The sequence below is a fragment of the Notolepis coatsorum genome (genome assembly GCF_963971535.1).
Source record: "Notolepis coatsorum genome assembly, chromosome: 3".
In the NCBI taxonomy this organism is placed as follows: Eukaryota; Metazoa; Chordata; class Actinopteri; order Aulopiformes; family Paralepididae; genus Notolepis; species Notolepis coatsorum.
The window spans coordinates 115,935,042-115,959,733 of record NC_140167.1 but is presented as its reverse complement, the minus strand read 5'-3'; positions in this window follow the sequence as shown (position 1 = coordinate 115,959,733).

Sequence of the window (24,692 nt, the reverse complement as noted above, 5' to 3'; positions counted from 1 at the left end):
ATATCCGAGGATTTGACATGGACCACACACATTGACAGTGTTGTGAAGAAGGCACGACAACGCCTCTACTTCCTCAGGCGCCTAAGGAAGTTCCAAGTCAGTCAGAAGATCCTTAGGAACTTCTACTCATGTACAATAGAGAGCATCCTGACTGGCAACATCACCTCCTGGTTTGGGAATAGCACTGCACAAGACCGTAGCAGACTACAAAGAGTGACACGTTCAGCCGAACGCACAATTGGAGGGGGGCTTCCCACCCTCCAGAACATTTACAACAAGCGGTGCAAGGGGAAGGCTAAGATAATTATTAAGGACTCGAGCCACCCGAACAACTGCCTCTTTGAACTGCTGCGGTCAGGCAAGCGATACCGGAGTCTTAAGGCGAGCACAGAAAGACTCAGAAGAAGCTTCTATCCCCAGGCCATCAGGCTGCTAAACGAACAATAAACACTATGCAACAACCATCAAATGCACACAGCACACACACCCACACGCACACACTCACTTAAACAAACAACACACTGCAGCACCCACTCTCCACACTTTAGATCACACAAACACACTTTATATTTATTGATAAAGGATTTGCACTACAACTCGTACACCTACTGTAAATTGTACCTAAATTGCACCTCATCCCATTTCTGCCTTGCACTATATAGTATTGTATATTAGTACACTGCACAGTATTGTATATTATATGGTAACTCAGTTACGTCTATTCTGCATCGAACATTGTACATATGTCTATACTGAACACTGTGACCTCATTTTTTTTACTTCTAATTTACATGCTATACTATGTTATTTTATTTCATACTTATCTTGTCTTGCACAGTCTCTGGAGCGTAACAGTAAGAAGCATTTTGTATAAAAGTATTCTGTACTTCTGTATGACAACTATTAAAGAAACTTGAACTTAACTTTGCATACAGACTTGTGACCCTTTAGAGAACAATAGTGTGGAGATAAAGCAGGAGGTCACTGTTTGCCCAAAGCCTGGTTACCTAGCTACCGGTTCTAGCTGTGAAGAGCTAGCTAATTTAGTTCCACAACGTTCACAGTGCATGGTTAACACGACGCAATAGGCACAATGGATGGGTTGAGATATAAATACTGTGCTAACGAAACGAGATCTTACCTTGAGTCAGTGAAGTCTATTCCGTGATCGTGAAGAGGGTCTGTTGAACCGTGTTGACTGTGAATGTGGGACCGTGTTGACTGTGAACGTGACCCTCTGACTGACTGGAACAAAAGGCGTTTACGATAGTTCCCAGTGTGGGAGGGGTGTAGTTTTGCAGATCCCGGCGGAAACACCCAGCTCTCTGACCCAACACATGGGTTATGTCTCGGAAAATTGACCCATAATTATTATAACTCACAAATTGGGTCAAAATTGGGTCAAAATTAAATCTCAATAACCCAAATAATGGTTATGCTCAGAGAATGAACCCATAATTTTAACCCAACACGATTAACCAAGAAATTGGGTTATAGAATTGACCCATCTCTTTTAGTGTGTATACTGTACTGTACTGTCTCTCTCTCTCTCTCTCTCTCTCTCTCTCTCTCTCTCTCTCTCTCTCTCTCTCTCTCTCTCTCTCTCTCTCTCTCTATTAAATTCAAAGGTGCTTTATTTGCATGCATGTCAAACAATTAACAGTATTTTTACAATGTAAGATTGTTATGTTTTTTATATATTTATTTTTTAGTCAATGTGTTTTTCAAGTTTTAGACGTTACAGTAGACATTACAGACGTATCAAACATAAGCACACACAAAACAAAACCAAGAAAACATAAAAACAGTTCACAGAGCACTTCAATACAAAACCGTTACAATACAATTCAGAGTCATTATCTCAGGAGGTGAGAGACATAGTCAACCGTTCCACCTGAGAAATAAAGGGCTGCCGCACCACATCAAACTTTCCACTTGATCCCCGCAATGTGTATTTGATCTTTTCCACTTTTAAACAATACATAACATCACAAATCCACCTGAGGGAGGACGATCATTTTTCCAGTTCAGAAGAATGAGACGCCTTGCTAGAAGAGAGGAGTAAGCAAATGGCAATACAGTTCAGCTGTGCTTCTGGTAGATCAGAATCCCCCGAGAGAGAACACCAACAAGTCCCAGAAAATGACATGGTTAACCCTTTCACTGCCACACGACAGCTAATGATGCTAATGATGGAGCATCGCCGTCGGTTGTGTGATAGTAAAGGGCTAACCTTCTGTATTGTCACAGTGAAAGGGTTAACCGGCTGTTGTGTGGCAGTGAGAGGGTTCAAGTATCCGACCTGCAAGCTAGCTCCTCTGAGTAGAGCTCAAATATGGAGGACCAGAAAGCTGCTAGGCTAGCACACGACCAAAATGTGTGATACAAGTCAAGTCAAGTCAAGTAATTTATTTATATAGCACGTTTAAAAGCACAAGAGCCAACCAAAGTGCTGTACAATCAAAGCTTAAAATCAATGTCCTAATATAAAATACACAAATACAAAAGGCACAGCAGGACAAGACAGTACATTCAGAGAATAGGACAGTAGGACAACACACGAATAGGGGAACACAAAGTACAGTAGCACACAGGGGACAGAGGAGTATAAGAAGAGATACAAGAGGGAGGGGGCAGGATAAAATTACATGGTGTGTGAGTTAGGGTGTGGGAGAATCAGGGTTTATTGAAGGCCAGGAAATAGAAGTGGGTTTTTAGACGGGCCTTAAATGTCTCCAGCGAGGGGGCAGATCGGATCTCCAGGGGAAGCTGGTTCCATAGCTCAAAACATTTATATTTCTTTTTTCTCCACTTTTTCTCCTTATTTTCTATTTTTCTCCCATCCCAATTTCGAGTTTCCAATTCGCCCTCCCCTGTCTTGAACGTTGCTTGACTATGCATTCTATCCTCCCACTGGTAGGGAGGATAGAAGCCTTGTATCACGTGTCCCCTCCAATACACGAGGAGGCAGCCTATCGCATCTTTTCACATGCCAGCGCGGACTCTCAGTGGCGAGGTGTAACGTGTGGGAGGCTCACGCTGCACCCGCCACTTCCTGTCTCTGCTGTGCTGGCGTCCCCCAACCAACCTGTAGGAGTCGCTGTCCATAACGTCCAAATCCCCACCCATCGACTTCCACCCGCTACCTCTGCCAATGAGTTAGTATGACCAGGGACGTGCACAGGACTTTAGAGGGGCAGGTGTTACGAACAAGGTAAGTGAGTTCCAAGTTGTCGAGAAGAATGAGACAGAGAATAGGTTACTCTTCCAAAACAGGTTCCACTGTTTATTACAAGGGTAAGAGTATTCAAGTACAGAGAGAGAGAACTTAGGTCAGCGCTTTGTTCCAGCTGCAATCTTGTCCGTAGTGTTAGGTGAAGCTCTAGCAAATGACAGAGATAGAGCAAACATTAAATAGGCACATACCAAACATTCCACGCTGTCAATAAGTGACAGCAGTCTGACATCCAATGACAGCACCCAGGTGTGACAGACAATTAGTGTAGACAGCAAATCAGTGGTGACATACAAGGTGAACCCAAAACAACAGGAAGTAACCCAGGTAGACAGTAGGATACTATCCTAAGGAGGATAGGATCCAGAACGTTACAGGGCAGGTGCTCAAAGGCTGAAAAGGGCACTGGGCCTGTGCTATTTTTGGCGGCCCTTTTTGGGCGGGAGGGGACTTTTTTTGCTTTTTTGGGGGTTTTGGTGATCAAATATTGAATATTGAACTATAATAATCAGTGCAGGAGCTCACTTATCCTTGAAAGACACTTTTATCACTGACTTAAAAGGCCCATACATCTCCATAAATGTTCAGGGGGGAGGGAATAAGTGCATACCCTACAGACCCCAAGTCTGTTAGGAAAACAGACTCGGTTGGCACTGCTCAAAACTTACCTTTTTAAAATAGCTTTTAAATGAATTATTATCTTTATTTCATTGTCTTATTTTTCTTTATTTCTATACATTTTACTTACATATTTTATTATAATTTGTATCATTGTTTTATGTAGTTTCTTTTATCATTTTATTTGTTCTTTTTTAATGTCAACATATTATTTATATTATTCAACTCAAAACATGTTCCGGTGTGATGTCACAGTATGATGTCATAATAGAACATTCTAGAATATTTGTGATGTCACAGTATGATGTCATAATCAAACATTCTAGAACATTTGTGATGTCACAGTATGATGTCATAATCAAACATTCTAGAACATTTGTGATGTCACAGTATGATGTCATAATCAAACATTCTAGAACATTTGTGTACAGTATATTCAACAATTCTCTCAGAAGCTCTCATATCTCAGAAGACCAAGTGAAGATATCACTTGTTATTTCCGGTTACTTGTCTGTAAGCTTGAATATATTCTGTAGATACAATTTAAAATCCCCACATGGAAAAGGAAACAATGTCCTGTACAATCCTTAATGAGCTGCGTCTGGACGGAAGGCTCTGTGATGTGGTTATTAAAGTCAACAGCACTGAGTTTAATGCCCACAAGGCCCTCCTGTGTGACTGCAGTGACTATTTCAGGTAAGTTTAGCTTGGTTCACGTTAGCTTGGTTCAGGTTAGCTTGGTTAGTAAACAGATACCATACTGTACTTTTACTGTAAACAGATAATATACTGTACTTCTACTGTAAACATATACTATACTGTATGTCTACTGTAAAAATATACTATACTGTACTTCTACTGTAAACAGATAATATACTGTACTTCTAATGTAAAAAGATACTATACTGTACTTCTACTGTAAACAGATACTATACTGTACTTCTAATGTAAAAAGATACTATACTGTACTCTCTCTCTCTATTAAATTCAAATGTGCTTTATTTGCATGCATGTCAAACAATTAACAGTATTTTTACAATGTAAGATTGTTATGTTTTTTATATATTTATTTTTTAGTCAATGTGTTTTTCAAGTTTTAGACGTTACAGTAGACATTACAGACGTATCAAACATAAGCACACACAAAACAAAACCAAGAAAACATAAAAACAGTTCACAGAGCACTTCAATACAAAACCGTTACAATACAATTCAGTGTCATTATCTCAGGAGACGAGAGACATAGTCAACCGTTCCACCTGAGAAATAAAGGGCTGCCGCACCACATCAAACTTTCCACTTGATCCCTGCAATGTGTATTTGATCTTTTCCACTTTTAAACAATACATAACATCACAAATCCACCTGAGGGAGGACGATCATTTTTCCAGTTCAGAAGAATGAGACGCCTTGCTAGAAGGGAGGAGTAAGCAAATGGCAATACAGTTCAGATGTGCTTCTAGTCAGATCAGAATCCCCCGAGAGAGAACACCAACAAGTCCCAGAAAATGACATGGTTAACCCTTTCACTGCCACATGACAGCTAATGATGCTAATGATGGAGCATCGCCGTCGGTTGTGTGATAGTAAAGGGCTAACCTTCTGTATTGTCACAGTGAAAGGGTTAACCGGCTGTTGTGTGGCAGTGAAAGGGTTCAAGTATCCGACCTGCAAGCTAGCTCCTCTGAGTAGAGCTCAAATATGGAGGACCAGAAAGCTGCTAGGCTAGCACACGACCAAAATGTGTGATACAGATGTCAAAACATTTATATTTTTTTTTATCCACTTTTTCTCCGTATTTTCTATTTTTCTCCCATCCCAATTTCGAGTTTCCAATTCTCCCTCCCCTGTCTTGAACGTTGCTTGACTATGCCCCCCACTGGTAGGGAGGATAGAAGCCTTGCATCACGTGTCCCCTCCGATACATGAGGAGGCAGCCTGTCGCATCTTTTCACCTGCCAGCGCGGACTCTCAGTGGCGAGGTGTAACGTGTGGGAGGCTCACGCTGCACCCGCCACTTCCTGTCTCTGCTGTGCAGGCGTCCCCCAACCGACCTGTAGGAGTCGCTGTCCATAACGTCCAAATCCCCACCCATCGACTTCCACCCGCTACCTCTGCCAATGAGTTAGTATGACCAGGGACATGCACAGGACTTTAGAGGGGCAGGTGTTACGAACGAGGTAAGTGAGTTCCAAGTTGTCGAGAAGAATGAGACAGAGAATAGGTTACTCTTCCAAAACAGGTTCCACTGTTTATTACAAGGGTAAGAGTATTCAAGTACAGAGAGAGAGAACTTAGGTCAGCGCTTTGTTCCAGCTGCAATCTTGTCCGTAGTGTTAGGTGAAGCTCTAGCAAATGACAGAGATAGAGCAAACATTAAATAGGCACATACCAAACATTCCACGCTGTCAATAAGTGACAGCAGTCTGACATCCAATGACAGCACCCAGGTGTGACAGACAATTAGTGTAGACAGCAAATCAGTGGTGACATACAAGGTGAACCCAAAACAACAGGAAGTAACCCAGGTAGACAGTAGGATACTATCCTAAGGAGGATAGGATCCAGAACGTTACAGGGCAGGTGCTCAAAGGCTGAAAAGGGCACTGGGCCTGTGCTATTTTTGGCTGCCCTTTTTGGGCGGGAGGGGACTTTTTATGCTTTTTGGGGGGTTTTGGTGATCAAATATTGAATATTGAACTATAATAATCAGTGCAGGAGCTCACTTATCCTTGAAAGAAACTTTTATCACTGACTTAAAAGGCCCATACATCTCCATAAATGTTCAGGGCGGAGGGAATAAGTGCTTACCCTACAGACCCCAAGAAGTGCTGTATATTCTGTATTGTTTAATATAAATGCATTTTTTATTCCAATCCCGATTTGTATTTGAGATTCCCAAATCCGATCGGACTTGACTTCTTCGTGTCCCTCAGTGAGTGTAATACCAGCATTCAACTGTATGCGCCACAACGGTTTCTATCATCATCATCATCATCACCACCCACGCTATGCATAAAATATATAGGTCCGCGGAGAGGCACGCTGAGGAGGCCGTGCAAACTGCAATGGAATATGGGGCATCTCTCTCTCTTTACCTAACATTTTTATTCTATCCTGACATTTTCAGTTGGAAGGGCGGTCCATATGCGTAACGAAATTACGAGCGAGCTCACTGCTTCTACACCGAGGACGTGTGAGTTATATTATTATTATTATTATTATTATGACTCTGATACAGCAGCGAGCTCACTGCTTCTACACCGAGGACGTGTGAGTTATATTATTATTATTATTATGACTCTGATACAGCAGCGAGCTCACTGCTTCTATACCGAGGACGTGTGAGTTATATTATTATTATTATTATGACTCTGATACAGCAGCGAGCTCACTGCTTCTACACCGAGGACGTGTGAGTTATATTATTATTATTATTATTATTATTATTATTATTATTATTATTATTATTATGACTCTGATACAGCAGCGAGCTCACTGCTTCTACACCGAGGACGTGTGAGTTATATTATTATTATTATTATTATTATTATTATTATTATTATTATTATTATTATTATTATTATTATTATTATTATTATTATGACTCTGATACAGCAGCGAGCTCACTGCTTCTACACCGAGGACGTGTGAGTTATATTATTATTATTATTATTATTATTATTATTATTATTATTATTATTATTATTATTATTATTATTATTATTATTATTATTATCATGACTCTGATACAGCAGCGAGCTCACTGCTTCTACACCGAGGACGTGTGAGTTATATTATTATTATTATTATTATTATTATGATTATGATTATTATTATTAGTATTATTATTATTATTATTATTATTATTATTATTATTATTATGACTCTGATACAGCAGCGAGCTCACTGCTTCTACACCGAGGACGTGTGAGTTATATTATTATTATTATGACTCTGATACAGCAGCGAGCTCACTGCTTCTACACCGAGGACGTGTGAGTTATATTATTATTATTGCTTCTGTTCTCCCATCAAGTCAGCTCAGCGTTCAACACCATAGTCCCCACCAGACTGGTGGACAAGCTGATCGAGCTAGGTCTGAGCTCCGCCCTGAGCGCCTGGGTACTGGACTTTCTGAGCGAAAGACCCCAGGCAGTCAGGGTGGGGGGTCAGACCTCCAACACCATCACCCTGAGCATCAGGTCCCCCCAGGGCTGTGTTCTGAGCCCCCTGCTGTACTCACTCTACACACATGACTGTGTGGCCAAGTTCAGCTCCAACTCCATAGTAAAGTTCGCAGATGACACGGTGGTGGTGGGGCTGATCTCGGACAACGACGAGAAGGCCTACCGGGAGGAGGTTGAGGTACTGGAACGCTGGTGCCAGGACAACAGCCTGCTCCTGAACATTGGTAAAACCAAGGAGCTGATCGTGGATTATAGGAGAGGACAGCAGGAGACGCACACACCACTGATGATTAACGGGGCTACCGTGGACAGGGTGAGCAGCTTTAAGTACCTGGGGGTCCACATCTCAGAGGACCTGACATGGTCAACACACATAGACACAGTAGTAAAGAAGGCGAAACAGCGCCTCTACCACCTGAGACAGTTAAGGAAGTTCAGAGTATCGGGAAAGATACTCCAGTCCTTCTACTCAGGAGCTGTAGAGAGCATCCTGACCGGAAACATCACTGCCTGGTATGGAAACAGCACGGCACAGGACAAGAAGGCCCTACAGAGAGTGGTGCGCTCAGCCGAGCGTACCACGGGTATTGCACTACCCCCCCTGCAGGTTCTATACAACAAGAGGTGCAGACGCCTGCGAACCCCAGCTACTAGGACAGAGCGGCTTAGGCTCAGCTTCTTCCCCCAGGCCATCAGAGCCATGAACAATGAACATTGAGTGCTCAGAACATTGAACTGTCCACACACAAGCACACATGAACACACACACGACACGCACACTGTGCACGCTCACACACGAGCAGCCACTAACACTTTAACATGAGCGGGCACACACTCATGTCGCACACACGCACACTTATGGCCAAAGGAAAGGACACTTTAAATTAGAATAACAGGAACAGTGTATTGCACTACCAAAGCTAACTAGCATGTCCCATATGCTCTGTAAATAACTATGTACAGATACCGAGATGTCACTCCATGTTACCTGTTACCTGTTACTGCACAATGTTGTTTTCTTCTTTTGATTCTATTATATGTACCACTGTATTGCACATCGTTGCGGGCAAGACCACCCGCATTTCATTGTATACCTGTATGCCGTGACAATTAAAACTCTTGTATTGACTTGACTTGAAGTCATTCTATTTATTAAGTCATAATGTTATTTTACTTGTTTTGTTTTGCTCACCCAATGTCTGTCTGTCTCTCAATATGTCTGTCTCTGTCTCTCTGTCTCTCTCTCTCTCTCTCTCTCTCTCTCTCTCTCTCTCCCTCTCTCTCCCCCCGTCTCTCTCTCTCTCTCTCTCTCTCTCTCTCTGACCCCTTCCTGCTCTACGCCTCGTTGAACTCTGGGACTCGGTGTTGTTTTGTGAGTCGTGACCAGTGATGCCACAGATTACTTGTAAAAGTAATCTGATTACTGATTACTCCTTTAAAAAGTAATCTAAGTTACTTTACTGATTACTTGATTATCAGAGTAACTTAGTTACTTTGAAAGTAACTAGGTTACGAAGTCGTCGTCGTTCCCCCAACCGTTTTTTTTAAACGCTTTATTGAAAGTGCATAAATTATTTTTAACTTGTTTCTCTGCACATAACGTAAATTGTTAAACTAGTGCTTCAGCTTCTGTACCATCAAGTATGGTAAAGCAACAGTCTATGATGCTCACAGCATTAGAGCAGCCAGCCAGTGGTTTTACAAAACCAGTGTATCACATCTAACAAATGCAGGCTGAACTATTCAATTATATCAACTGTAACTATTAAATTGTTTTTATAAATGTCTCTCTATTAGGGCTGGGCGATATGACGATATTATATAAATATCGGGTACAGTTCATTAACGATACACTTTTTAAACGTATCGTGGATATCGTGATGTTTTGCCCAAGAGGCTTGTGTCGCGTCAATCTGGTCCACACGTTGACACTTTTGAACAGCGCCGCCCCCACACACACACTACTGCATCAAAAGTGACTACTTATGATAACAAAGGCATTCGTTGTGGCATTAACGTTATAATAATAATAATGCAGGACCTGTTCAGAGGTCTCTATATAGTTACACTTTCAATAACATCAGCGTATTTACATAGTGCCGACCGAGGTCGACCTAGATATAGCAAGCTCGTTCATATCTCAGCCCGTGCTGACTCAGTTGTGCCCATTCTGCGGTCTGTTAATAAAGTTTTCAATCAGACAGATGTATGGAAAGGCTTTTATTATTACATCCTTTGCAGTAAAATCATTATGCCTCCAGTCGTTTAGTCCTTCTGCGGAGCTAAAAGCTAAACGTCGGACGCGGCGAGCTGCCATTGTTATTGTCATTGAGCTCTCCATGGCGGAAGTAAAAAATAAATACGCGCTTTCCGATTGGTGCTAAGAACAGCAGGGCGGGTGCAAGCGATGTGACGTAATTGGCAGACGCGACTGTCAATCAAAATGATTCTGTTTGCCGACTGAATGAATGAGAACGTTATTAAAAGATTGCAGCATGGGTACAATACAGTACAGCTCAATACAACAACAGTCAACAGCGGACTGGAGGATGCAGACCAGAGAAAGACTTTCGTCTTGTTTACATCAGGGTCCCCCATTTTCAATTCATCATATTTCATATCTAAATCATATAATATCTCATTGCTAAATATATGCAATATATAATCTAATAATCCAATAATCTAAATCTAATATATAATATAAAAATGCTAAATGCATGGGTATTTTATTTTGTCTTTAATGTTAGCTTGCAAACTCAAATACTGTCTTGGTAAGCCTCATAATGAATTTTGGGGAAAAAAAGAAAAACATCGTGATGCGTATCGTGTATCGCCGAAAGGTCAGAAAATATCGTGATATCATATTTAGGCCATATCGCCCAGCCCTACTCTCTATAAACATACAATCAGTCTCTCTTTAACATGTAAATTAACTGTAAATCTGGCAAATAAGAGCTTTTGCTCTGCCACCATCAACCCTCCTGTACCTAGTCGAAGCGTCGGCTAGTGTTGTGATTCCAGATGCTTTCAATGCAATTGGATGTGCTGTTTTTAGCGGTAGACAGTATTTTGTTTCCTCCGCCGTGAAGTAGTTACTGAGGCTACGTTTAGACGAGCGTTTTGGGGTGGAATTCTGAACAGAAACCGCAAAAGTCATCTTGCGGTTTCACTTTTAATTTTGCCAAGCGTTTTGGGGTGGAATTCTCCGACGACGGAGCCCTGCTGTCACACGATTGGCGCATATGTCACATGACGTGCTGTGAAGACCCGCCCTACTCTGCCTCTGATTCGCAGACTGTGGATGGGGAATGTGATTGGACCAAAGGAGAGTCACTCAAAGACAGAGGGACCAGTCACGCCGCGGGACACATTCTTGTATTTAACCCTTTCACTGCCACACCACGTCACTCCCAAAAGAAAAACAGCTCAAAATGTATTTTTGACTGTCGAAAACGAAATAAAATACTGCATTCCGCCTGCATTATGAATTTATAATGAGATAGTAACGAAATAGTAATGCACAGCCACTTGGACAAGTAACTGCAATCAGATTACTGGCTTTTAAAGATTAACGCGTTAGATTACTATTTTCGGGGAAAAGTAATCAGATTACAATAACGCGTTACTGGCATCACTGGTAATGAGAATAACAGAGAGGTTCTCATCCTAGAAGTTGGCTGTACGTTTGACTACAGTCTTGAAGAAGCCTTTACAACCAAAATGTTGAATTATCAACTGTTAGAGCATACCATATCACAACTGGGCTACAACTGTAAACTTTTTGTCTTCATATTTGGAAGCCTGGGTCATGTTCATAAGTTTGGTGTTAGAGGCCTTCAAGATGGCTGGTCTTCCGAAGAGAAGAGCCAAACCGTTAGCAAGATATTGCTCAGTGTCAGCTAAATTATTGGCAGCCGCGTAATTTGGAGAAGACGCTGCTATCTGTATCCATGAGCTGTGTGTTGATTGTCAGCAGTGCCGTCTGGGAGAAATGCAAGGCCCTGTGCGAGATTTAAACGCGAGCCCCCCCCCCCCCCTAAAGGTTAAACGTTTTTTTTTATTATTATTAATTAATTATTATTTTAATTTTATTTGTGCATACAGTCAACGTATTCTTAAATAATAGCGCTGCCCGAGGCTGGGCATACAGTCAACATATTCTTAAATAATAACGCTGCCCGAGGCTTAGTGGCAATGCACCTGTACAGTCGTACACCTGGCAGTAACAGGGAAAATGCATAAAACACCCCTGGAACCTGATAAACAAGCTTAAAGCCAGGTTCATTTTTCAAGCACGACATGCAGATTTGCAGTTTTGCCTTATTTGAATCGAACTCTATAAGCTTAGTACACACGTCACAAACTGCACGATGCAACACACCGAGTGAGAGAGAGAGAGAGACAGAGAGAGCGAGAGAGAGAGAGAGAGCGCGAGAGAGAGAGAGCGCAAGAGAGAGAGCGAGAGAGAGCAAGAGAGAGAGCACGAGAGAGAGAGCGCGAGAGAGAGAGAGAGAGAGAAAGAGAGAGAGAGAGAGAGAGAGAGAGAGAGAGAGAGAGAGAGAGAGAGAGAGAGATCCACGGCGGGAACAGAATAGATTGTATTAAAAACTCACCCTAACGCAGAATCAGGTCCAAGAGGAAGGAGACGACCGCGGAGATGACAAAGTTCACCAGTCCCATGATATTGTCCCCCCCCCGTTGGGATGAACTTGGGAGTCTGTTCCTAGTTTATCTGCCACATGTTAGCACTCGATAACGTAGCTAGCTAGCTAGCTAGTTAGCTGTCCCTGCCTTTAGCTAAGCTACTAGCCGACATGGCTAGTCTGACTGAACGTTCTAACATGCAACAACTTTCATCTTCATTCCATCTGCCGAACGTCCTCTTCGTCTTGGCATAACCTAATCACTATACTTGGTATTGATAAGCTTACGGCACGCAGCGGTATTTCTTCTGCTCCGATGCTGCACATTTGGTTTTCAAAAGTAGGATGCTCTTGGCCAAGACATCCACTCGCTCCCGTGGATAGTGCCGTATAGACCCCGTACCTGTACCCCCTCCCCTCGTGGATAATACCGGTCTTCTTCACATCTCTCTACCGACTACCAGACCGACGCCAACCAGCTCCCCCTAGTGTTAGTCCTCCCAAAATGCTTTGCACAAATGTAAACGGGTCATTGAATGAAACCAATAGTATATCTTCAGAGCCGCAGAGCCCGGAACACTATTCTACAAACGTGTCTAATGTGAAATATATAAGCATGTAAGCAAAACTAGATTTTAAGTCTGTGATGGAAAGTGATTGTTAACATTCTATAAGCTCTATTCTATATTTTATTTTTTTCGCGATGCCCCCCTTCTCGCAAGGCCCTGTGCGACCGCACTGCTCGCATGCCCCTAGCGGCGGCCCTGATTGTCAGGTTCATCATCCATGTGTGTGTGTAACTTTGGTTGCCATTGTCAATTTGGGCACGAATGTATCAGAATAACCCACAATGTGTAAGTGCACTGATAATATTTGTGTCCTATAAACATTGGGTCTCATTCCCGAATATTTTCCAAAGAGTTCTCTTGGAAGACTTATCTTGGAACCGACTGAGACAGAATCTACGACAAGTTCACTCTGAGTCCTCAACATGCTGGGAAGATGTCTTAATGACTCAAACTGTCTGAGCTGAGATACCGCAATGAGTAATTGCACCGCTCTGAAACATGAACGCGCGCTCCCGTCCGAAGCTCCTTATAAGGCAGCCAATAGGGAAGTGTGCAGATGAAATCGCAAAAAGTCAATAGTTAGACACACCTGTCCAGCTCATTAGAATGCAACTGACTATGCAGCCGTGTGAAAATGGTTGCCGATAGGAAGCGCTTTGCAACCGATCAAAATTAGATTAGATTAATTGTATTGTCATCATATAGTACAGCTTGTGGTGCGCGCGCACACACACACACACGCACGCGCAGTACTGTATAGCCTACTCGCGTAATGAATGAACGCAGTATAGGCTTATATTATTCTAATCATGACTTGTTTTATTAGGAGAGCAGCAAATATACTGCACTGCCCGCCCCGTAGACATAGTACAGTCCACCATGCAGTCCTCTGATACGCCAGACTCTGTTGGCCTTAATATGTGTACTGTACTTACTGTACGTAGGTAGGGCAGAGCATATATTATCTACTAAATCCTAATGAAACAAGTCATTAGAATAATATAAGCCTATATACCAGGGGTGGGCAATTATTTTTCCCGGGGGGCCGAATGAGCAACTGAAAATATGTTGGAGGGCCGGGCCAAAATTCCAAACTCAATTATGCATAATATACATTTTATTTCTATATAAAAAGCAGTAAATGGCATTGTTTTGACCCCTGGTAAGAGTGTATGTTATTATTTGGCAATTAAAAGGTGAGGTTAGCTTTCAAAAATATCATTTTATCAAATAGAATTTATTTCCAAAATGATAAACAAAATGTGAAACATTAATAACAAAGGGTATGTATGAAAAAGTGCTATACAAATAAAGTTATTATTTTGAGTTTCATATACTATTGAAACAAGGATTTTCTTAGCTTTCTAAAGACATCACATCATCTTATAGCCAAAATAAACAAGACATGTCACTGAACTGTGTAAAGAAAAGTGTCCCAGTAGCCTTTTTTACTTTACATGCATATATTAAACATTTAATGTTTTCAGAACTGTGCAAAAAAAAAGAAAAAAAAAAGATCAAGTGTCCCATTTCACTTGTTATATTTCCACATTTTAGTGTTCTTCAGCTCTTTTTATTTTCATTCAGTGTGATAAATCCAGTCTCTGTTGAGCTTTAACAAGTCCATCAAAGTCAGGTTGCATGTCTGAGGTGGAGATGCGAAGCACAGCTGCCAGATGTTCATCAGTGAGAGAGGATCTGTACCTGGACTTGGTAAACGTCATGACTGTGAATGTCTGTTCACATATAGGTGGATCCAAAGAGAACCAACATCTTCTGAGCATGTCTTCTCATGTTTGGAAAGTTCTCCTCCTTGAGAGCAGAGTAGAACTCTAGCAGTGATGCTGACTTAAAGTGCTCTTTCAGTAGTGAATCAGACTGCAGGTCAATGAGTTCAAGCTGAACATCAGTGGGTGCACTATCAACACTGCAGGTAAAGGGAGAGGAAACCAGCTGCATTTCATCCTCAACCTTTTTGAAATCTTGAAAACGCCTTGAAAATTCATCATGCAGTGCTCCCAACATGGAGTACCTGTGCCGGTGATCAGCTGATGGTTTGACTTCTTTCAGGGTTTTCATGTGTTTGAGATTGTTGCTGCCTAGTTGCCTTGAAATTAATTGCAACTTTGTCATGAAGGCTTTCACATGGCTATGCATTTCATGAGCAAAAATGCCCTTGCCCTGCAGTTGTGTGTTCAGTAGGGATGGGTACCGTTCACATTTGAACCGATACGGTACCGGTACCTGTGAATCGATACCGGTACCCAACGGTAGGCCTATCCTTTTTCTGTACTTTAGGTCGCTTTCACATATAGTTTTGGTGGACTCGGTGCGGTTCTAGTGGTGCATTGTTGCATTCTTCATTTGGTTCGTCTGCGTTCACATAGCAATTTGTCAGGCGCACCGAACTTTCTGAACAATGTCACGCGGTCGAAAAGGGCGCTCGTCTATTGGACGGAAATGTGTGTGTGTGGCTCCGAGCCAGTGTGTGCGCGCGCGCGTGTGTGTCTGTGTGTGGACTGCGAGCCCTCCAGATCAGAGGAGGCGGAGTTGTTTATTTTGACGTGACATTGATCCATTGTTCTATTGAAGCCCATTACCACCATCCTCTCGCTAAACAACTTGTACACCGCGTTGTTTTTATGAGTGCCCACAAGTAGCTGTTTTATTTGGTCTTCTGCCCATATGTGTACAGTGTGCTTGTTTTGCAGTGAATGCAGAGCGCCTCGGTAATAATATAATAAGCCGCGTTTTTTCTTCCTTCTATCCAAGATGCACAGTTAGATAGATAGATAGATAGATAGATAGATAGATAGATAGATAGATAGATAGATAGATAGATAGATAGATAGATAGATAGATAGAGAGAGAGAGAGAGAGAGAGAGAGAGAGAGAGAGAGAGAGAGAGAGAGAGAGAGAGAGAGAGAGAGATGCAGTGTGCTTGTTTTGCACTTCCTATATTTGGTCCGCGTTTGGTTCGATGAAGAGAACCGAGACCTACGTTTTCAGGCGGACCAGAGTTTGTGTGTTTGGTCCGCGGACCGAGTTCGACGCGCATTCACACAAACCCGAAAAACCAGACTATCGAATTCTGGTCCGATAGTCCGGACCAAACAGCCCCTGTGTGAAAGCGACCTTAGTCTCCAAAAATGTAATCTACCTACCTCAGTTGTGAAAAAAGAAATCCAAACTTCAAATAACCACACTTTCGACTGTTTTCGGCTTGCCCCGACTGCTTTGTTGTTGAATCAAGTCAAATCATAGGTAAGAGTATATTGTGCGTGTGAACGTTGACATGAAAAAAAAAGTTAAAAAAATAAAAAAAAATTATCATGCAATCTTTCGCGGGCCGGGATACGGCCCGCGGGCCGTACAATGCCCAGGTCTGCTATATACTGTTCATTCATTAGACACGTACACTGTAAGATTTTTCACCGTAAAGTCACAATAAATTACTGGCAATATTTTGCATGACTTTAACAGTAAGATTCACAACAATTTACCGTGAATGGCTTCACATCAATGTGTTGTAATTTCTCAGTACTGGTAGTACAATAAATTGACAGTTATTTTGCCAAATTATTTATAATTATATAATATAATAATTATTATTTTTCAATAATTTTGTTGGCAAGTCTTTTGCATTACTTTTCAGACTTGCCAACAAAATAATTGAATAATAATAATTATTATATTATATAATTATAAATAATTTGGCAAAATAACTGTCAATTTACAATGATAGACATGCATAACTGTATAGTCCCTAGCCAGTATACTTCTGGAGGAAGCTCATACAATAGTTTCATGTCAAATACTATTGGATGACGTGATTAATCACGACAGGAAACCAAAGTGTGAGCTTCAGGAGTATACTGGAGCTGGACTACAAAAATACACATAGGCTATTGTAAATACACAGTAAATTGTTGTAATATAAATACAACAAAATAATGTGATATCACAGCAATTTCTTACAATTTGATGTTGTGAAGTCACAGTACATTGTTGTAATATATATACAACAACATATTGTGATATCACAGTAATTTCTTACAATTAGAAGTTGTGAAGTCACAGTAACTTGTTGTAATATTAATACAACAAAATAATGTGATATTACACTAATTTCTTACAATTAGAAGTTGTGAAGTCACAGTAACTTGTTGTAATATTAATACAACAAAATAACGTGATATTACAGTAAATGTCTTACAATTTGATGTTGTGAAGACACAGTAAATTGTTGTAATATATATATATACAACAAAATAATGTGATATCACAGTAATTTCTTACAGTATGAAGTTGTGGAATTACAACAATGTATTGTACTACCAGTACTGAGAAATTACAACACATTGATGTGAAGCCATTCACGGTCAATTGTTGTGAATCTTACTGTAAAAGTCATGCAAAATATTGCCAGTAATTTATTGTGACTTTACGGTGAAAAATCTTACAGTGTACGTGTCTAATGAATGAATGACGTGATTAATCATGACAGGAAACCAAAGTGTGAGCGTCTGCCAGGAAGTATACTGGAGCTGGACTACAAAAATGCACATAGGCTATTGTACATTAAAAACAACAGTCGAAATGCACAAATGAGGTAAGCCATGAAGGCATTTATTGTCAAAAGACAGAATTATACAAATAATGATTCTTGAAATGGTAAATGGCTGTTTTTTTCTCTTTCGGCACCTGGTAGAATAAGCTGAAATGTACTCCTGGGCCGTGTTATGGTATGTGTTGAAGGATAGCCAGCTACACATAACGTTAGGGATTAAACTGTTGGCTAATGTAACGATAGGGCTGAGCACTGAGCAGTTTAACTCTTGAGTGAGCCCAATGTAATAACCGAATCCATCACTAGATGGTGTTAATTCGCTGGCCACCGGGTGGAACAAAGTAACGATTCCATGACGTTATTATCTGTTATGCAGATAGATAAGACACACAGTCAATTCATTCCTAGTTGGTTATTGAACCAAGCATTTGGTTAACGTTATCTACCGCGACCAGCAGTTTCAAGAACAGCAGTTTTACTGTAACCAGCTGTTTTCAACGAATATTCCTGCTGCAAAGTCATGCTCTTAATGACAACACTGGACATTTAACGTTAGACACTAGAGGCTATAAAGAATAGACTACTACAGAAATAAATGCATTCGAAACGTTTATTTGGTAACCAACTATTTGAACATACATTTTTTTTTGTTTATTGCGGTTACCGTGGCGGTTTGAATGTCTTCGCTAATTTGTGCGGTAAGGAAAAAATCAATACCGCGGCAGCCATAACCTGTACACCCATGTATTTAAAACATCTAATTCAACCTCTTATTTTTATTATTCTCCAGAGTGCTGCTCTTGGAGCATAGCCAGACACATTTCTATTTTGAAATGCAATCTGTTCCTTGCTCTTTGGTTACAGTAGCAAAGCATCATGCTGTCAAAAACACCAAGCTGTCTTCTCAGCTGTAGTTGGGCCAGTGTTGCCAGATGGGAAATGTTAAATTATCGTCCCAGAGGCTTAAAACTATCGTGTCTTTTAAGGAAAATTATCGTTTGCAAGTCATAACCAATAGAACAAATAGGCATATAGAGGGCAAAATTATCGTACACAGAGGACAAAACCAATTGTACAGACAGCTGAATTATTGTACAAATACATACGTACTTGTGCATACTGTACTGTATGTAAGAATAGATAGATAGATAGATAGATAGATAGATAGATAGATAGATAGATAGACAGACAGACAGACAGACAGACAGACAGACAGACAGACAGACAGACAGAAGACAGACAGACAGACAGACAGACAGACAGACAGACAGACAGACAGACAGACAGACAGACAGACAATCAGACAGACAGACAGACAGACAGACAGACAGACAGACAGACAGACAGACAGACAGACAGATAAATAGGGGGGTGGACAGCCAGAGTCATGGAGACAACCAAATGAAGACAGAGACAAAGGAGAAGAAAACTAACAGAGGAAGACACAGAGCGACAACATCTGATAGAAAGCGAGAGAGAGAGAGAGTGATGGAGAGAGAACAGAGGGTTGGCAGGAGACAGCATTGGTGTGTAGGAGCGGGTCAATTGATTTAGAAGGCGATCAATCAACAGACATGGACTCACACACTTGAGACGCAGGTCAATCAGTCAGAGCCTCAGCCGCTGCGGCTCAGGAGAAAGTTTGAGCCAAGAGCGTCCTAGTACTCAGGAAATCACGTACACACACACACACACACACACACACACACACACACACACACACACACACACACACACACACTGTATTGTACATGCAAATACAAACACAAACAAATACAAACACACACAAACATACTCGCACACAAATGTAAGAACAGACAGGCATATGGATTCATACATTTTTAGAGACACACAGCATGGACACACACATTACATCCACACGCATGTACATTATATGATCATACATACAGTATACTCGTTATACACACACACACACACACACACACACACACAGAGGAACTACAGATCTATAGGCAGAATCTCATCTCTCATAGAGGCAGAACATATGCCGATGCAATCCACATGGGGTTGAAACATGGGATAGAGACAGGGAAACATGGGGTATAGCGAAATGAGAGAGAAACAGGGAGAGAGACACACATACACAGTGAAACATGAAAGGTGAGTGCTATTTATGTTAAATAAATAAATAAAAATAGGGACGAGGAGAAGAGCGGATAAAAAATTCAGCGTTGTCTATTTTTGACATAAGCCACAGTACATGGAGGAAGAGGATACGCTGATAGACATGAAAGCCAGCAACTATTGTATAGACGTGTTTAAAACTGCATGGCGGCGCTGGGGAGAGATTTCAAAACAATTCAAATGCGGGGGTTCAGCCAGAGTTGAAATTATAATACTGCAACAGAGCTCTCTCTCCCCCTCTCTCTCTCTTTCCGTCATCCCCTCTCTCTTCCTCTCCCTTTCCTCCTCTCGTTTTATCTCTCTCCCCCCTTCCCCCTCTATTCTCCCTTTCCTTCACTTTATGTTTCCTCCCCCCATCGCTGTCTCTCTCTCAATGTGCTCAGAGGAAGCTGTGGTAAAACGCTAGTGAAACTACACTTACTGAGATATATCTAGACACACACGCTGAGCATTCCTGTGGCTCGTCTACGGGGATATAGATATCTGCAGAGACAGCCATCCCCGCAAACAAAGTCATGACTGTTCCTCGGGTTTTAAGCTGTCATGCGATTAAGTCCTCCTCAGCTATACTGACGATGTCACGCGCATGGAATCCATATGATTTGCCTGGAATAATGTATTCAATTTGTGCCAGAGTGCTGGGGTTGTGTGTATGCAAGAGTGTATGTGTGTTTATGTGTGTGAAGGGGATAATTAACACACTCCTTGTTTTGAGATATACTGTCTTGTGAAATGAGGCACTCCAGGAATCCATTGCGTTCTTCTACAAAACAAAGGCACTAATAAATAGTGACTGACACACACACACGCACGCACGCACGCACGTACGCACGCACGCACGCACACACACACACACACATACACACACAAAGCATCATACTTCGACAAGCGCCTTCTCTCTCAAGCCCAGGCACTGAGGGGACAGGCCACCATCATTACATGTGGTCAATAATGTATCATTCTTTCTAATTACCAACTGTGAATACTGATGTAACCTGGTAACTGTTCTCAGTCAGTTGATACGACCATCCATCTCCCATGTATCCCATGCTACCAAAGTATTGTACTTTGTATTTCTCTAGCCCAAAGGTTAGAGAAGTGGGCTTATGCCCGGTAGGTCGCCGGTTTGTTCCCCTGGGTGGGGAAGTGGATGAGTAATGCTCTCCCCTCAATACCCACGGTTGAAGTGCCTTTGAGCCAGGCACTTAACCCCTAACTGCTCCAGTGGAGCTGCTCAGTGGCCAACAGAGTGGGAAGCAGGCCGTTGCAGAAAAAGAGCATTCCACACTTAGCGAAACTACCCTGGGTAAAGTAGAGGTTAAGAGAAATAATGCAGGCAGGATTTATTGAGCTCTTACTGTCACACAACATCCCTTTTCACCAGTGCCCTGCCACACACAGTCTCCTGCCGAGCGGCTCCACTGGACCAGTTGCGAGTTGAGTGCCTTGATCTGGGGCACTTCAGTGGTAATTCTCTCAACCCCTTGCCAGATTCGAACTGGCAACTTTCAGGTGACAAGCTCACTCTGTCAACCTTATTTGATCTTATGTATTAACTTTTTTTCAGCTTTTTGTTTTTTAGTTATTTCTGAGATACTGATTCAAATACTGTAAATAAAACGGCTCAACCAGCATGCTTGAGGAGATTATGCCGCAGGTACAGTAGCATACTTTCAGAGCTACAGAGCAGAAAAGACAGAAGAGAAGAACAGAGCAGAGGAAGAACAGAGAGAGAGAGAAACGGCACACCTTAATTTCCTCATTGATTAGCCGTGCTAATCTAGCCCAGTACAGTTTCCCTTCGCTACGCAGGCCTCATCAGGAGCCAATTAGCTCCTTGGCGGCCCCCGACCATCCATCATAACAGCAGAGACACACTAATCTGTTCTCCTTAATGCTGCAACACAAAGAACAGCCCCCTACAGTCAATATGCGTCCCCATGCAGAACTATGGTGAGCTCTCTATGGTGGGCTCTCCTACAATCAATAAGCCCCGCTGATAGTTGAGAAAATGAAAGGTGAACATGTGTTTTCATTCAAACAGGTACTTGTTCTCTTTTATGTTTACAGTGACACAGCCCTTCCTGTTCACTTTTTTTCTTTTCATGTGACACACATCCTTAAGTGGTTATAATAGTCTGAAATCTTGCCTAGGACACCAAATGTAACAGAGCCGGCCCTGGAGGTGCTTTGCATCTAATAAAGATAATGCATGATATGGAGGCAAAAAGCCGAGGTCCGGACCAGCACTCTTAGATTTTTTTTTTTAAATGGCAGCCTATAATACAGACATGTAACAGGTGTTCCATCTTCAGTGTTAATAGGCTAGCAGTGATAGCTTGTAAAAATGGGAGCTATATACCATGTGGGCAGGAAGTGACATCATAGAGGTGAGCTTGGGAATGCTAATGCAACTTTGACCTCCAGAGTAAGGACTTAATAATGTAGAATGTTGAAAACAAATATAAACCAGAAACTTAGATAAGCCAATAGCAAACACAAAATTCTAAAAGCAAAGAACAACAACAGAAGGAAAACTTTTCACCATTCATAAAAATAATAATAATAGTAATGATAATATAATCATGATAATAAAAGTAAAAGTAAAAAAATTATATGGAGGCACAAACTGAGTGGGATTAGCCTCCAATGCATACTTTTTTATTTGCTCATCGTTATAAAGATCCCATCCACATGTTTTTAACACTTTAAAAAGGTTGTATATGGAATAACAAGTTCAAGTTCAAGTTTCAAGTTTCTTTAATAGTTGTCATACAGAAGTACAGAATACTTTTATACAAAATGCTTCTTACTGTTACGCTCCAGAGACTGTGCAAGACAAGTATGAAATAAAATAACATAGTATAGCATGTAAATTAGAAGTAAAAAAATGAGGTCACAGTGTTCAGTATAGACATATGTACAATGTTCGATGCAGAATAGACGTAACTGAGTTACCATATAATATACAATACTATGCAGTGTACTAATATACAATACTATATAGTGCAAGGCAGAAATGGGATGAGGTGCAATTTAGGTACAATTTACAGTAGGTGTACGAGTTGTAGTGCAAATCCTTTATCAATAAATATAAAGTGTGTTTGTGTGATCTAAAGTGTGGAGAGTGGGTGCTGCAGTGTGTTGTTTGTTTAAGTGAGTGTGTGCGTGTGGGTGTGTGTGCTGTGTGCATTTGATGGTTGTTGCATAGTGTTTATTGTTCGTTTAGCAGCCTGATGGCCTGGGGATAGAAGCTTCTTCTGAGTCTTTCTGTGCTCGCCTTAAGACTCCGGTATCGCTTGCCTGACCGCAGCAGTTCAAAGAGGCAGTTGTTCGGGTGGCTCGAGTCCTTAATAAGGACCTTAATTATCTTAGCCTTCCCCCTGCACCGCTTGTTGTAAATGTTCTGGAGGGTGGGAAGCCCCCCTCCAATTGTGCGTTCGGCTGAACGTGTCACTCTTTGTAGTCTGCTACGGACTTGTGCAGTGCTATTCCCAAACCAGGAGGTGATGTTGCCAGTCAGGATGCTCTCTATTGTACATGAGTAGAAGTTCCTAAGGATCTTCTGACTGACTTGGAACTTCCTTAGGCACCTGAGGAAGTATAGGCGTTGTCGTGCCTTCTTCACAACACTGTCAATGTGTGTGGTCCATGTCAAATCCTTGGATATGTGGGCTCCGAGGTACTTGAAACTGTTCACTCTCTCAACCGGTGCCCCGTCGATGCTGAGGGGGCTGTAGTCCTTGACCCCCGACCTCCTGAAGTCCACAATCATCTCTTTTGTTTTGCTGACGTTCAGGGAGAGGCAGTTCTCCTGACACCACTGTGACAGATTCTCTACCTCTTCCAGGTAGGCCCTCTCGTCGTTGGCAGAGATCAGGCCCACCACTACTGTGTCATCAGCAAATTTGATGATTGTGTTGTTGTTCCGCTGTGCTACGCAGTCATGTGTGTACAGGGAGTAGAGGAGGGGGCTCAGAACACAGCCCTGGGGGGCCCCTATGTTGAGCGTGATGGATGAGGAGGTGCAGTTGCCTGCTCTTACCACCTGGGGTCTGCCCGTCAGGAAGTCCAAGACCCACTGGCAGAGGTCATAGTTCAAGCCCAGGTCCCTGAGCTTGGCTATGAGTTTGGAGGGGACTATGGTATTGAATGCTGAGCTGTAGTCGATGAACAGCATTCTCAAATAGTTCCCCTGCCTCTTGTCCAGGTGTGATGCTGCTGTGTGCAGCACATGGGCTATGGCGTCCTCCGTGGACCTGTTGGGGCGATATGCAAATTGCAGGGGGTCCAGGTTGATGGGGAGGGAGGAACAGATGTAGCCCTTCACTAGCTTCTCAAAGCACTTCATGGCTATGGAGGTGAGGGCTACAGGGCGGTAGTCGTTGAGGCAAGCGGGCGTAGATTTTTTGGGTACAGGGATGATGGTGGACTTCTTCAGACAGGTGGGGATGACAGCCTGTTCCAAGGACAGGTTGAAGATGTCAGTGAATACCGGGAATCTAATATGTTAAGTATGATTTTTCCACCAGAAATTTTCAATAAACTAGCCTACTGAAAATGGCTTAGCAGCATCGCTACACCTTTGCCCTCATTGAGAATGCAAGGATGCCCTGCGGTACTGGCTGATGCTAATGTCAGTTAGCTTAAATGCTTGCTGGGTAAGCCTATGCAAAACTGAAAAAATTCTGCCACTCTGAATACCAAATACCAAAAGTCCTA